The sequence below is a fragment of the Chelonia mydas genome, chromosome 2 (assembly GCF_015237465.2).
Source record: "Chelonia mydas isolate rCheMyd1 chromosome 2, rCheMyd1.pri.v2, whole genome shotgun sequence".
NCBI classification, from domain to species: Eukaryota; Metazoa; Chordata; order Testudines; family Cheloniidae; genus Chelonia; species Chelonia mydas.
Window position 1 is genome coordinate 77,547,670 of NC_057850.1, and position 15,452 is coordinate 77,563,121.

Here is a 15,452-nt window from a genome sequence, read left to right on the forward strand (position 1 = left end):
TTTTAGCTTGTTGGTTAGTATGTCATAGTACAGTTTAGAGAACCAGTTAATCAATACATCTTTGTCCAGACCTTCCACTAGCTGTGAGCTCAGGAATCCCTGGCATTTAGCCTACAGGCTAGGTTTTTCCCTGTCTCTGTCCTTAAAGTCATTGTGCTTCGGGGGGGATGGAGTGTGCTTGCTGGCTATACCACATGTAAAGTGTGCCCAAGAAAATACTTGTTATAATAATAATGCAATAAATAACTCATTTTTCAACTGGCAAGTTTTAACTCCTAGAGTAGAGGAGGTGACCCTTGACTTAAACTGAGGCAATAATACACAGGATTTAGTCCTCAGGATTAAGGCACATGCTTAAATCCCACTGAAGACAATTAGATTTAAGCATGTGCTTAAGTACTTTACTGAATCAGTGCCTAAGTTCAGAAGTTGAGTTCAGATGCTCCACTGGGGAAGAATGCTCACAGTGTAAGTAGGTTTGGTATGTGAATAGATGAAGAAAAACTTTTAATGTGCAAACTTTAAAACTCTGAGGGAATTAGCAGTCTGAAGGGCTAAATAAAGAACGTAAATTCCGTGGAATCGGCTTCCAGCTATTTCAGAGTACCATCTCGGAGGAGCAGATGATTGGTGTACATACGCATGAAAAATAAAAAGCAAAAAGTCTGCAAGTTAATCAGGGCTAAGGAAATATTCTTTAAAAAGTTGAAACCCTGGTCAAAAGATATCCAGCTAATACATCAAATGCCATCTGTGGAGCTGTGGTGTGTGGGAGAGGGGCTCTCTCTTGCAGACATACTAGGGCATACTGATTGTATCTAGCCATATATAGTAGTTCCAGATGATGGAATTTACATATCTTATTGAAATTCTTTAATAACCCACAGAGCTTTGAAGTCTTGGAAAGTGCTGTTTTTTAATGTTTTCTTTTTTTCCCCATTTCTGTCTTTTTAAAAATGTAGGTAATTCAATAGGAAAAATCCTCCATTAATAGAATATTCAAGTTGCACATTTAATCACTTAAAAATCAGGAAAGCCTAAAGTTAAGGCTGCATGCATAACCTTAACTCTGCCCCTTTGCATTAAGATACAACAGTGCTCAGCCGTCATGGTGGAGGGCATAGATTAAGAACCTAAACAAAATAGAACAGAAGTCTTTAATTACATGATTGCACACTATTTTGCAAGTAACACACTATAATAGCACATAATCGAGGGGGGGCCAGACAGTAATTGTTCAATGACAGACATTGAGATTCAAAATGTTATAAGCTTTATAACCATTAAAACACAAATTGCTAATGTCACATGTCAAAATATGCAAAGAAAATATCCTTAAATCCAACTCTAATAGAATAGCAGCATCTTTCTTACTTTGCTTCTCTGTAAATGTTGATTATTATCAATGGAAATTTTTTTCCCTCATCTTGTGTGTATGGTGAAATCAACATTCACCAACAAAAATCTAATCCTTCCAAGCCTACTGATGGGAGATGCCAACTACAATGATGTGTCCTAAACCCTGCCCTTCTCACAGAACTAGGCTAACTCTGGGCTGCAGGAAGATGCTTATCTCTACTAGCAATCCATGCTAATAGATGTGCTCAGAAACCACCTAATCCTACACAAAATAGGGGAGGAACAAGAAGGCCCTCCCTTATACTCTTTAGGCCAGTGGTTAGGGTACTCACCTGGGATGCAGGAAACACCAAGTTTAAGTCTCCCCTCTGTCTGACGAGGAAAGAATTTAAACAGGGATCTCCCATCTTTTGGGTGAATTCCACTAACCACTAGACTGTGGAATATTCTGCTGTGGGGCTCCCTTAAATCTCTCTTATTGAAGTTGTTATTCTTTAATTCAATAATTGAATAATAAAATATGAATTAGGCCACAGAAAATATGAGATTCACTCTATAGGCCAGTGGTTAGGACCCTCACTTGTATATGGCAGATTCCTATTTAAATCCCTTTTTCTGAGTAGGTAGGGGGGATTTGTATCCCACATCACAGGTAGGTGCCCAAACTACTGGGCTAAAGGAACTCTTCTTCCCATTCCTCCTGCCCTGTTTCGCATGGAGTTATGCAGCCTCCGATCATGCCTACCAGATAGGGCCCCATGTGCAAGTTAGGCAGAGAACTGCCTATTTTCCCCCAATTCATGAATTGATCTGGGGTGTAAGCAAGAGATAGGCATCCCCATGCTTACAAGGAGGCAGCAGGCAGAAACATAGGTGCCTAGGGAACTTTTACTGCAAAAACTTGGATGCCGAGTGAGTTTAGACACCCATGGGGTTTGGCAGCAGCTGACAGAGGGTTTTGTGGATCCAGTAGTGTCTAAAAACAGGACTTGGTACTTTTGTGGATCCAGGCCTGTGTGATCATATAAATTCTGTATAAAATACAGGTTGTTTCTACCTGAAAGTTGGCAAATATTCAAGCTCTTTCCACAAAGTTAAGTCAGCTCCAGGTGTATAACCTAGTTAAGATAACTTTTGTGGATCTTTTAAAAAGTTTTTTATGAAGTCTCTAACAAAAGATGATTAAAGAAAGACACGCTCTTATGTTGTAAAAACTGGCCTGGAAGCCAGGAACTCTTGACTTTTAATTTTATTTTTTCTGGTTTATAGACTCGTTCCATAAAGAGCCTGACTCTGACACTGATTCTTCCTGTGTCTTTGGAAAAGTCATGTAATTTCTCTGACTCTGTGTCCCATCTGTGTAGAGGAGTTTTGTGATTCAAATTGGTTAATGTGTATACAGTGCTTGGAAGACTGCTGGCCTGATCCTCCCTGTCACAGGGTGGCACTAGTTCTTTAAGCGAGAAGAGGCCCGTGCCCTTGTGACTTGTCAGCCGACTCCGAGTTGGGCTTGAAAGAGAGCACCTGAGCTCTAGAGGAAAGAAGATCAGGTGACTCAAAGACCTGGAGGGGCAGAGCCTGAGCAAATCATGAAGGGGCAGGTGGGAGTTATCTGAAAACAGAGGAGAGACAAAAGGCACAGTGGAAACTTGCCTGAGGGAAAGAGCTGCAGGAGAGCAGTAACTGTGCTGTGGGGGATGTGTTCTGAGGAAGCACAGGGAGCACGCTGGGCTCCTGGGGAAGGCTCTGAACTGAAGTAGAATCTGTAAGGATTGTAGGAAAGTAGGCTGGGGTGAGGGCTCTGCCCCAAGGTGGCGACTCGGGAGCACAGAAGGTGGGCTGAAGTGGAGCTGTGTGCTGTCAACTCCAAAAAAGGGTTTAGCTGAGCCAGAAGGGGACAACGCTAGCAGAATTTCACAATGCTCTTCTTCTCTAGGTAGATATCTGAGTAGAGGCAGCATAAGTGGCTGCTGGAAAACCAGAGGAGCCAGAAGTCTGCTGTAATCACAAGTGTAAAACTGATGTATACAGACAACACTCAGTAGAAGCATGAAACAATGCCCTTTTGCTGTTGTCCCCAACTTTATGGCTAGTATACAGAGCGTGGAAATGGCAATTGTCTGTCTTTTCCTATATGGATGATCACCTACACCAAACACATTTGCTTGGAGAAGTCACTCAGGATTTGTTCACCCAGGAGATTGGAGAGATTAAAAACCAAAGCAGCTGAGTAGGGCCAGCGCTTGTTGGGAGTGGGAAGGGTCGCTTTGCAGGCTAATATAGGAGTATTGCACCAGCGCAAGCCTGTGGCTGGGGCATAGAAGGAAGAGCTTTCCAGATTGGCATTTTTCGTCTCCAAATTTATTCAGCCTTTGCCTTAGGAAATGACAGCAGCTATTTTCACATTGAGCCCATGAAATCCTTCTTACCCTTGTAAGAACTCTTCATGTTCCCCTAGCAGTCATGACAGGAGCAGCAGATTAAAATACCTTTGGAGAGCTGCTGCTGTTGCTACGGGGATGAATAAGTGAAAAAAAGGGCCATGGCTGTAAGGCCCACACCTTTGGCTCTTTCTTACCATTATCTGTCAGCACTTGTGCATTTCTGGTGTAAAAACCAACTCATGGAGCATTAGGAAGGTGTAACTGAGTGTCAATTACTTGAGAACAAATAATTGAAATCACGTGTTTTCGTGTATTCATAAGCCAGAAAGGAACTTTTTGAAAACCCCACCATGAAAAACATACCACCTTCTGGAGAATTACCCATAGAACTGCAGCTGCAGTGCTCGCTTTACCTGTGTCACCCAGAATCAAGCCCACTGTGGTTAAACACTGGCACATTACTCACCTTTTGCATAAACATGAATGGCCTCATTCTGCTCCTAGTTATATTGGCATAAGTCTATTGAAGTCTGTGAAGATAATGTGAGGTGAAACTGGTGTGAGATCAGAATCCAGCCCAAAGTCTGTTTTTTGTAGGATGTCCAGGATAGAAATTTAATCAGCTAAAGCAGGGAGTTCTTCAGACATTTGCATACAGAAAGATATAACCCTATTTTCCTGGATGCCTCTTCCGGCAAAGAGGGAGCAAGGTTCTTAGTGGTAGCTTTCCAGTTCTCATGCTCAACTTTAATGAAGAAGGTAATGCTAGTAGCCCTCTAGGTTTCCCTTGTCCAAATAGAAACTGCAGTACAAAGTCAGCCTTTTGGACAGTAAATATTACAGAGAGCTTTCCTCCTTCAGCAGAAGATTCTGTGCAATGGGTATCTCTTACAAGAGCTCTTTAAAGATACACATTTTCTACAAAAATCAATCTTAGCTGGGAAAATTGAATCTGGAATTATACATATGTGATTCCAAAACTCATGGGTCTTTCCTCAATAAAAGTACACTATAGTTATTTGTAAACCTAGAACCCTGAAGCTGAACATCTCTGAACTTTGCGGATACTCAAAATCCAACTCTAGATCCAGATTTTGCAAATTGTCCCTATTTTTATAACAGGTGAAGGACCTCCCACTCCACCTCCACCCCCCAAAATTACAGAGCTCTGTGCCTCCTCCCACCCCAGTTTTGGAACATTCTAATTCCAGATCTGGATTGAAATTCCACAGCTTTCTTACTCCATTCTCTTTTGTACTCTCCTGTTTTCTCAAATGACTCAAAAGACGTTTGGCTGGGGTTCATACTTCAAATCCCAGCCTTCAACGTTCATTGTTCTAATGTCTCGTGCTTGCTGGATAAGTTTTACAATGTAGCTATAGTCTCAATATGTATTTTATTTTTGATGACTCATGATACAGGTGTGGTAAATTTTGGAGAACAAGTGGTTTTAAATCTTTTTTTTTTAATCTAGGTTCTTTTTCTTTTAAAAACAAATAAATCTGTATTCATACTCTGTACGTATAGAGGCGTGCTAAGGGAGTACTTTTTATGGTTAGCAAAGCCGAGAGGTTCTGACACCCAAAGGAGGCACAAAGAGATACACTTACAGAAATTTATATGGTGCCCTGAAGGTACTCCATTGTATTATAGGGATTCTCATGAACAGTTTTGGTTCAGGCAATAGGACAGTGAAGCAAAACTGAGTGGTTCTATAACTAGATGAACTGCGAATGAGGCAGATTGTGCTGCAAATAGTTCTAGCTTCAGATACTGTGTAGTTTGTTGGAAAGCACTGAAATATGAAATATCAGAAACTAGCTGACTCCTTTATTTTACTCTCCCCAAACATATCACACACACACACACCTCTGTGCCTCAGTGTAACCTCTCATTAGAACAGCCAAGCAGATAAACTGGAACAATCTAAGAACAATTCTTAAAGCATGAGATTTACTATAATACATTCACTGATTTCAATGTGCTTTGGATCTGGCCTTTAATCTGTTAATCTGGTTGGATTGACCATTCTTAAATGCCCACTCCTTTGAGTACCTCACAGGATCAGGCCCTAATAGGTCTATAGGCCCGGCTCCACAATGGGACTTAGGCAATGGGATGTGGAGCATTGCGATGCCTGACTTTTAGGCACCTAGAAAATCACAGGAATAGCACTGTGATCCATGAAGCCTGAGTCAGGCATTTTAGAATGCAATCCACTAAACCAGCATGCTAGGTGGAGAGCTGCCTAAGGTAGCCAGAGGGAGATGCTGACAAGATGGGTATATGATACACCCTTCCCCTCTCACAGAGATAGGCGCATAAGTCCAGACAGCAGGGAGGCACCTAGCTCTGCTAGAAATCCATGAATCGGGGGAAGACAGATGCTCTTCCACCTAAGTCATGTGTGGCGCTGTAAGGTCTGAGGCCTTTTTCTGCAGCCATTTTAGGACAGCAGCAGCCATGAGCCAAGAAGCAAAAAGTCACATCCTCACATTCCACCTCAATTACATTAAAACAATGTAATAGGCTGTTCAGGAGGAGATCCTGTCCTAATAGTAGCCACCATCACCAGATAAAGAAACACATCTTAAAATGGTTAAAGAAAACTTTGTTTGATAGCATTCTGTCTGGCAAGAAATCACTTACCAACAGTTGTGAGTGTGAAATCTCTACTTCTTTATTGTTTTGTCTTTATGGTCCCCACTTCCCGATTGTTTATCTGTATGGTCTCTGTCTCATTCTTTAATTGTTTCAGTCTGTTGCATAACTAATTTTGCTAGGTGTAAATCAACTATGGTGGTGTGGTATGATTAGTTAAAGAGTTGTTTTACAATATGTTAAGATGGATTAGAAAATTGTTTAGTGATATTTTAGTAAAATGATTGGTTAGGGTACAGCTAAGCAAGACTCACTGTATAAACGGGGGTCCAAAAGGAAGTTCTTTGGAACCAACTCCAGGAGACAGCCCCAAGATCAGAGCTGCTAGACCTCAACACCCTGCCAATCACACACCATGCAGAAGCTGGAGTCCCCAGATGACCTGATTCTGACTGGCCATCAAGAAAGTTCCATGTGACTTACTGGGAGTGGTGAGAATTGTTTGCTTAGTGCGTGTATTTTGTTTTGGTGATTGTTAATAAATAGAGGTTAAGGCTCTTTGTAAGGCTCTTTCGCTGGTAAAAGACCCCATAAACCCACAGAAGATTATGCCCTGAGCCGTAGGAACAAGGTAAGGGTGGCCCTGAGCCCTAGGAACTGGGTACGGGTAGGTGCCTTTCCCCCAGAGCCCTAGGAACTAGGAAAGGGTAGGGGGGGCCTAAATCAACCGAGTTATACCTTGAGCCCTAGGAATTAGGTAGTGGTGGGATGTCCTAGAGTGTTCAGGCCACAGATTTAGGGTAAAGTTGAGTGCCTTATACCCGGAGCCTTAGGAACTGGGAAAGGGTAGGAGTGCCTAAGTTAACAGGGTTACGCCTTGAGCCCACGAAAGGGTAAAGATGGGTGCCCTAGAGTGTGGGTAACAGATAATTTTATGTGGGTAACACTGCCTGATCTGGTAGATGTGCCCAGAAGCTGCATAGTTTCACATAAAACAGCTGCGGGGAGGAGGTCCTCCCTTAAACTTTAGCTCAGAGGGTGGGGTGCTCATCTGGGGTGTGAGAGACCCCCCCCCCCGGGCAACTCCCATCTCTGCCTGAGGAGAAGGGATGTGAAGAGGGACGACCCACCTCATGGGTGGGTTCCCTAACCACTGGGCTATAGAGTCATTGTAACTCTCTGGCCCAATTAATATTTAATTATTCAATTTTTTAAATTCAACTTCAACAGAAGAGATTGAGGGAGACCCCTCCCCCGCATAAGAATGTTCCATAGTCCAGTGGCTAGGGCAGTCACCTGAGAAGGGGCAGATCCCTGTTCAAATTCCTTCTCCTCATGCAGAGGAGGACTTGAATTGTGGGGGGTCTCTCCTATCCCAAGTGAGTAACATAACCACTGGGCTAAAGGTTATAAGGGAGGTGGTCCTCCTGCTGGACTCTTTTGTGTGGAGTTAGGTGACCTCTGAGCCCACCTACCAGATCAGGTCCCACATGTGATTTAGGTGGCTGAATGCCTCTCTTTCCCCTAGTATGTGGATCACTCTGGGGCTTAGGCAGGAGATAGTGCCCCTGGTGCCTAGAGTGCGGCTGCAGTGCGCATGCTCAGAGACAGGAACAGAGGCATCTAAGAAACTTTTACTGCACAAACGTAGGTGCCAAATGAGTTTAGGAGCTTACAGGGTAAGGTGGCAGCTGAGCAGGAGTTCTCTGGATTGCATTGGCACTTAAAAACAGGACTTAGGTGCATAAGTACCTTTGTGGATCCCATCCTTAGTAACTACAAAGGCACTTGAACAAGGACGGATTGTCCCCCATTTGCTTTCAGAAGGCTCCTCTTTGTAAACACTGGGTAATTGGGCCTCTATGGCTTTCCAGAGGAATGGCTGTCTGAAGGAGTCTGGAACTAGGAAACACTAGCTCTCTACAACATAGTCCCCAGAAAATGCAGGGAATTTCCCATGGTTAGTTATATTATTTCAAGCATCAATTTCTAGTTAGGCTGGGGTAGGGCACAGGTGCAGATAGGTGCCAATGACACCATAGTCAACATTTTCAAACTTGGGTGCTTAAAGTTAGCTTTCTAAATCCATATTTAGGCATCTGAATTATAAATGGCCTGATTTTCAAAAGTGCACAGCACCTGCAGCTTCCATTGATGTAAATGGGATTTGTGAGCTCAGCAGTTCTGAAAACTGGGAAAATTTAAAATACTGCCCCATTGCTCCATAACGTACTAAGCGCCAGAGGCAGCAGCAGAGAGAGGCTTCCTGTGGAATTTCTCTGGGGTCCTTGGGTCACCCACACAGTTGGGAAGCTCTGCCCCCGTCCTCTCATGGGCCTACAAACGCTTTCCCCTCAAGGGATTCACAGATTCCAAGGCCAGAAGGGACCATTGTGATCATCTGGTCTGACTTCCTGTATAACACAGGCCAGAGAACTTCCCCAGAGTAATTCCTAGAGCAGATCTTTTAGAAAAACAGCCAATCTTGATTGAAAAATTGTCAGTGATGGAGAATCTACCTTGACCCTCGGTAAATTCTTCCACTGATTAATTACTCTAACTGTTAAAAAGTTAAGCCTTATTTGCAATCTGAATTTGCGTAGCTTCAACTTCCAGCCATTGGATTGTGTTATACATTTCTCTACAGATTGAAGAGCCCATTATTAAATATTGGTTCCCAGTGAAGGTACTCAAGACTCTAATCAAGTCATCTGTTAACATTCTCATTGTTAAATTAAATAGATTAAGCTCTCTGAGTCCATCACTATAAGACACATTTTTCAATCCTTTAATCATTCTCGTGGTTCTTCTCTGAATGCTCTCCAATTTATCACCATCCTTCTTGAATTGTGGACACCAGAACTAGACACAGTATTCCAGCAGCAGTTGCACCAGTGCCAAATACAGAGGTAAAATAACCTCTCTACCTCTGCTCAAGATTCCCATGTTGTGCATTTAAGGATTGCATTAGCCTTTTTGGCCACAACATCACACTGGTAGCTCATGTTCAGCTGATTATCCACCATTACCCTCCCCCCCAAATCTTTTTCAGAGTCACTGCTTTCCAGGATAGATTCTCCCATTCTGTAAGTATGGCCTATATTATTTGTTCCTAGATCAGGGGTGGGCAAACTATGGCCCGGGGGCCAGATTCGGCCCACCAGCGTTTTTATCCGGCTCTCGAGCTCCCACTGGGGAGCAGGGTCTGGGGCTTTTTCCACTTTGGTGCTCTGGTGCTCCAGCCGGGGAGCAGGGCTCCACGCAGCTCCCGGAAGCAGCAGCATGTCCCTCCTCCGGCTCCTATGCATAGGGGCAGCCAGAGGGCTCCACTCTGCACGTTGCCCACTCCCCAAGCACTGCCCCTGCAACTCCTATTGGTCGGGAACCAAAGCCAATGGGAGCTGTGGAGGCGGTGCCTACAGATGGGGCAGTGCGCGCCTCCATGTAGGGAGCTGGAGTGGGGGACATGCTGCTGCTTCCAGGAGTTGCTTGAGGTAAGCACCGCCTGGAGCCCACACCCCAGAGTCTCTCCCTATGCCCCAACCCTGGTCCCCCTCCCACCGTCCGAACCCCTCGATCCCAGCCCAGAGCACCCTCCTTTACCCCAAATTCCTCATCCCAGCCCCAGAGCATGCACCCCCAGCTGAAGCCCTTACCCACACCCCAACCCCTTACCCCAGCCTTGATCCCCCTTCTGCCCTCTGAACCCCTTAGTCCCAGCCCAGAGCACCCTCCTATACTCCAAACTTCTTATCCTCAGCTCCACCTCAGAGCCCACACCCCCACCCAGAGCCCTCACTGCCCCTGCCCCGCATCCCACTCCCCTGCCGCAGACTGGAGCCCCCTCCCACACCCTGAACTCCTCATTTCTGGCTCCACCCCAGAGCCCATACCCCCAACCAGGGCCCTCAGTCCCTCCCGCAACCCAACCCCAATTTTGTGAGCATTCATGGCCCGCCATACAATTTCTATTCCCAGATGTGGTCCTTGGGCCAAAAGTTTGCCCCACCGTGTCCTAGATGTAATACAATTTACATCTAGCCATATTAAAATGCATATTGTTTTCTTGTGCCCAAGTTACCAGGTGATCCACATCACTCTGTATTAGTGACCTGTCCTTTTCATTATTTATCAGTCCCCCAAATTTTTTGTATCATCTGCAAACTTTATTGATTATTTTGTTTTCTTCCAGGTTATTACTAAAATGTTAACTAGCATAGGACCAAGAACTGATACTGTGGGAGTCCACTAGAAACATACCTGTTTAATTATTGATACTTCTATTCTATCATCCATTTGAATGAATACTATTGTTAGGATTCTTTTTTCTTCTAATATATCTTTTGAAAAAGTCCTTATTATCCTTAACTTTGCTACCTGTAGATTTTTTTCTTTGTATACCTTTGCTTCCCTTATCAAATTTCTACAGTTCTTAGGTTTTGATTTATATTCATTACTATTAATTTACTCTTTCTTCCATACTACGTATTTTTTTTTATAGCTGTCTTCACTTCCCCTCTGAACCAGGTGAGTTTTTTAACTAATATATAGCCGTATTCCTCAATTGTAAGATAGTGACTTTTGGGGCACTTAATGAAGTGTCTTAAATGTTTGTCAGGTATGTCAGAAATTCCATGTGACGGACTGCATGGAACCCCCTGAAATATGCTGATGTTTTTCTAGAGAAGAATATGATTTAACCCATAATTATGAACAAGTGTTATCATACCATGGTATCTACCATGAAGAGTTAAATAAGCTTCACCTGCTATGATAACGTAAGCAACAATTTCTTCATGAAATCAGTAGCATAGTGTACCCATGGAAAATTCTGAAGGAAGGTCAAAGTTGGGTAGAAAACAACTTTAATGCCACAGATTCTGGTGATACATGTTATGGTGCAGAGAAAGGGGTTGCCTCCTTGTACACCAGACAACAAACAGTTGTGGCCTTTCCAACCTGTGGATATTCCAAGATCTCCTGTGACATTCTAGAGGTCTCAGGGCAGCCAAAAAGGGCTAGAACATTCATGCCTATGCCTCTGCCTTCTCTGTGGCTGTTTGCCATGCAGAATATGATAGTGTTACCTGATACAGGGAAACCTTTGAAGGTCGGAAGGGTTGAGCCTGTGAAGAGCATCAATACTCAAGTTCCATACTTTCCAGAACTGCTGAGTCATAATTAGGGCTCCGTGTCTGTCCCAGACGTTGCGCAAGTCAGAGATTCCGTGACTGTCCGCGACCTCCGTGACTTCTTCAGGGAGCAAGGTGGCTGGCCCCCGGGACAGCCACATCAGCTGCTCCTCCAGCAGCCATGGACAGGTCATGAGCCGTGAATTTTTGTTTATTGCCCGTGACCTATCCATGACTAAATTGTAGCCTTAGTCATGATTGCGTGAAGTTGGGATGTTCAGGCCTTTACAGGGTCAGGGTAGTGGAAGATGCTGCTGTACAAGCTTACCCACCTCCTTTTGATGGACTTTTGAGCAGAGGCTTTTTTTCTCAATGCTCTCTTTTTTTATGGCTCACGCTACTTAATTACAAACCAGTTTTGTAAAAAATATAACCATGAAAATCTATTTCTTAAAGTACTGTATTGAAATTTTGCAGATGAAGCACACAAATGCATATTTCAATCATTCATGAGGGAATAATGAATATGGAGGAACCATATCCATAAATCTCCTGTCTCAAAACACTACTTCAATTCCTTTCTGATTGTTTCTTCAAAAAATCCATCCCATATGGAATGGCCAATATATGCAACTGTTGCTAGCTTTTATTTCTGCTTTTAGCTGCTATATATTTTTTTAATCTGAGATTACAACAGGTATGAAAGTTATGTTACTGTTGTGGAAAACTTTGAAAATAAGGTCAAATTGACATGAGAGCCTTCCTAAGAATGGCCTCTGTACTTGTTTCCAGACAGGATTACAGTTAAATCAAAATGCCCTTGGGTAAGCGGACAAATATGATCTGCAGCCTTTAGAAGACTTTCCTCTTCAAAAAGCTGCAATTTTCCACACAGTTAACATTGACAATTATATAGAAAAACTATTGTAGTTTTCCAGAGGCTAATTACAAACAGGTGATGGTTTGAGCACAAATTCAGAAATCAAATACTGAGCTCATTAATGTTGCTATTCAGCTTCAGTAAAATATTCATAATTCACAAACAAAATATAGTTTTATGTAAACTTATTTAAAAAATTTGCCCAAATAGAATACAGTTTGGTTTCACATGCTGCCCTCTGTATGCAAAATATCCCCAGGCAATTAATAAAGTTAAACAGTGGCAACAAAATAACTTGTATAGATATATGTGGCAACTGTTATGGGTCCAATTCATCCTTCATGAAATTCTACTGATTTCAGGAATATAAGCCTAGATCTCCAACAAAATCACACCAGGGATCAATCAAGTGGCCCTATGTTCTTAGCAATAGTTTCATAGAGCCATGGACATTGGAAGCTGTGCCGGAGAGAGGAGTACAATAACCAGAACCCGCTGGGATTTTTCTTTTGTTCTTTTTTGGAAAGCAAAGCACTATGGAATTTTTAACTTTCATCTGAACCACATTTAGAGACCTGCGGGACCTTATTTTCATATGTCAGGTTAAATCCTCTCTGATGTGATCAGAGTAGTCCCCTCTTTCACCTGGGCTATGTAGATTTTATTTATTTAACATCTGTAGTAGCACCTAGAGGTGAGAACCAAGTTTGAACCCAATAATGCTAGGTTGCACTGGCATACAGGAAATGACAGTCCCTGCCCCAAAAAACTTACAACTTACAGCCAAAGAACTGGCCCCTCATCTGACTGAAAGGATGACATATCTAGCAAGAAACACTACCACCACTGGTACTGCACTGGAGTGTCAACTTTGGGTATGAATTCAAGTCCTGATGTGAGACCTATGATTATCTGACTCCGAGCTGGAAGTGTTACCAAATGAGCCTTCTGGATGCAATAACTATATTGCTCTGGCTTCTTAAGAAAACATATTTTTCTTATCAAGCATTGACATTGTTTGATAAAGTTTCTATTGAGGGTAAAATAATGGCGTGAAGGTGTTTTTCATAACTTTTTAAGAATATTGTTTTTTCCTTCCCTTTGTTTATAACCATTTACAAGTTTAAGATTGAAATTTGTTTCTTTACTGAATTTTTTCCCCTCCATTATGCACGTTGATAATAAGTGCCAGGCTGCTGGCGTTGCTTTATTTATTTATTAGAATGAGAGCACTGAAGTATTTAAAATAGATACACATAAAGAACCATAAAGAATCTGCAAAAAGACACAAAGTAACAGAAAAAAGGTGAAAATTTAGGTTTATCACACTTTGCCCAGTGTCCCTTTAAGATGCCATTTGGTGAATGGCAGACTTTTAAAATTTAGTTTATTATATTTTATTCACAAAGACAGAAGCTTCTTTCAGAATATAAACCAATCTTTGGTTTCTTGAAAATGACTAAACTACCAAAGCTGAAACCTAACCATATATAACATCACTAGAATTTATGGTACCCAGATTTCACAAACCCATATGGGAAACAGAGTAACAGCCGTGTTAGTCTGTATTTGCAAAAAGAATGGAGTACTTGTGGCACCTTAGAGACTAACCAATTATTTGAGCATAAGCTTTTCGTGAAGTGAGCTGTAGCTCACGAAAGCTTATGCTCAAATAAATTGGTTTAGTCTCTAAGGTGCCACAAGTACTCCTTTTCCATATGGAAAGAGTATTGTAGAATGGAGTTTTCTTTAATAGTATTAATAATTAGGAAGGTAGTGGAAGGTTTAATTTGAAAATGTAAACTGAACGAACCAGGAATTTCACTGTACTGAGTATTTCTTAGGATAATTAGGATGCAATGGTCACCTCAACAAAGTTTTCCCCTTTAATTGTAGTAAAATCACTCCCAATTAGTTAGTCTGTAGGCATGTATGTCTTAAATATTGTAATGACAAAGTATTTGGAAAATGGTGTTGATTCCTTGTGGAAATCTTGCCAAGTTGTTATCCACTACCATTCCAAAAAGATGAATTGATTTTGTTGAAAGTGTTTAGGAAAAAAAATTAGTCATTCCTTATTTTTGTGTGTGTTGCAGCAATTGCCTTAAGGAGAAAGGGATGGTTTTTATGTTATTTACATTTTAAAAAAATTAAAAGCCAATTGCCAGCATTTGCTGGGCATGTCTGGTTCCATACAAGGGTTTATTGAGCATCTTTGGCCTTACAGTCTGGTCTTTTTCATAAGAAATGTCAGCAAAGTCTTTGAATTAATGGACTGTGAAGTGCTCAGAAACATACCGTTTCAAAAAGTATACTGCAAGGATGTGACACTAATGGGAGGTGACCAATGGGTTTCTGACAAAATATCCCATTGTAACAAAAAAGGAATTAATATGACTACATATGGCTTTGTTCAAAGCTACTGTGTATAAAATAGTGGGGTGTCTAGGATAAGGAGGTAGCAATAAACTAACCCCCATCAAGTAATGGATGTTAGCATTATTTCAGTCATCCTGGTTTAGCTTTCTTCAGAGAAAGAGGGATGACAAACTCACTAATCAAGTAAATGAAATGTTTAGGGTTCCATTTTAACTGGATAATTGGAAAAAGAAAGTTAGCAGCGTCTGTGAACAGTGTCATATGAACCTAAATGGTAAACTCCTGGATTTGCTTACATGGTTTTTGTTTTATTTTAATTTTACTGTTTAAAAAAATGCAGTGAAACTCCTTCAATCTTTTTGCAATTCTGCATGGTTGAGCATTTGAAATGAGTTTGTGTATTACCCCCAGGCATTGATTTAGACTTGATTGGGGCAAAGCAGACTCCATGTGCTTATTTTTATACACGTCATTTGGGAAGTTATATAGCCAAGGGAACAGAAAATGTGTTGCTCCATTGCCAAATTATCACATATCCCTTGATCAAACCGGGAGGCGATCCTAATCAACAAGTTGTGCGACCTTAGTGCAATGGCAATGTCAGGTCAACTTGGGAAAGTGAAGAGGCAAATCTAAATACAAATAATAATAAAAAAAAACAACCAACAATCCTTATAATTATCATCATCTGCTGCTTTTCCCTCTTCTGGCAAAGAA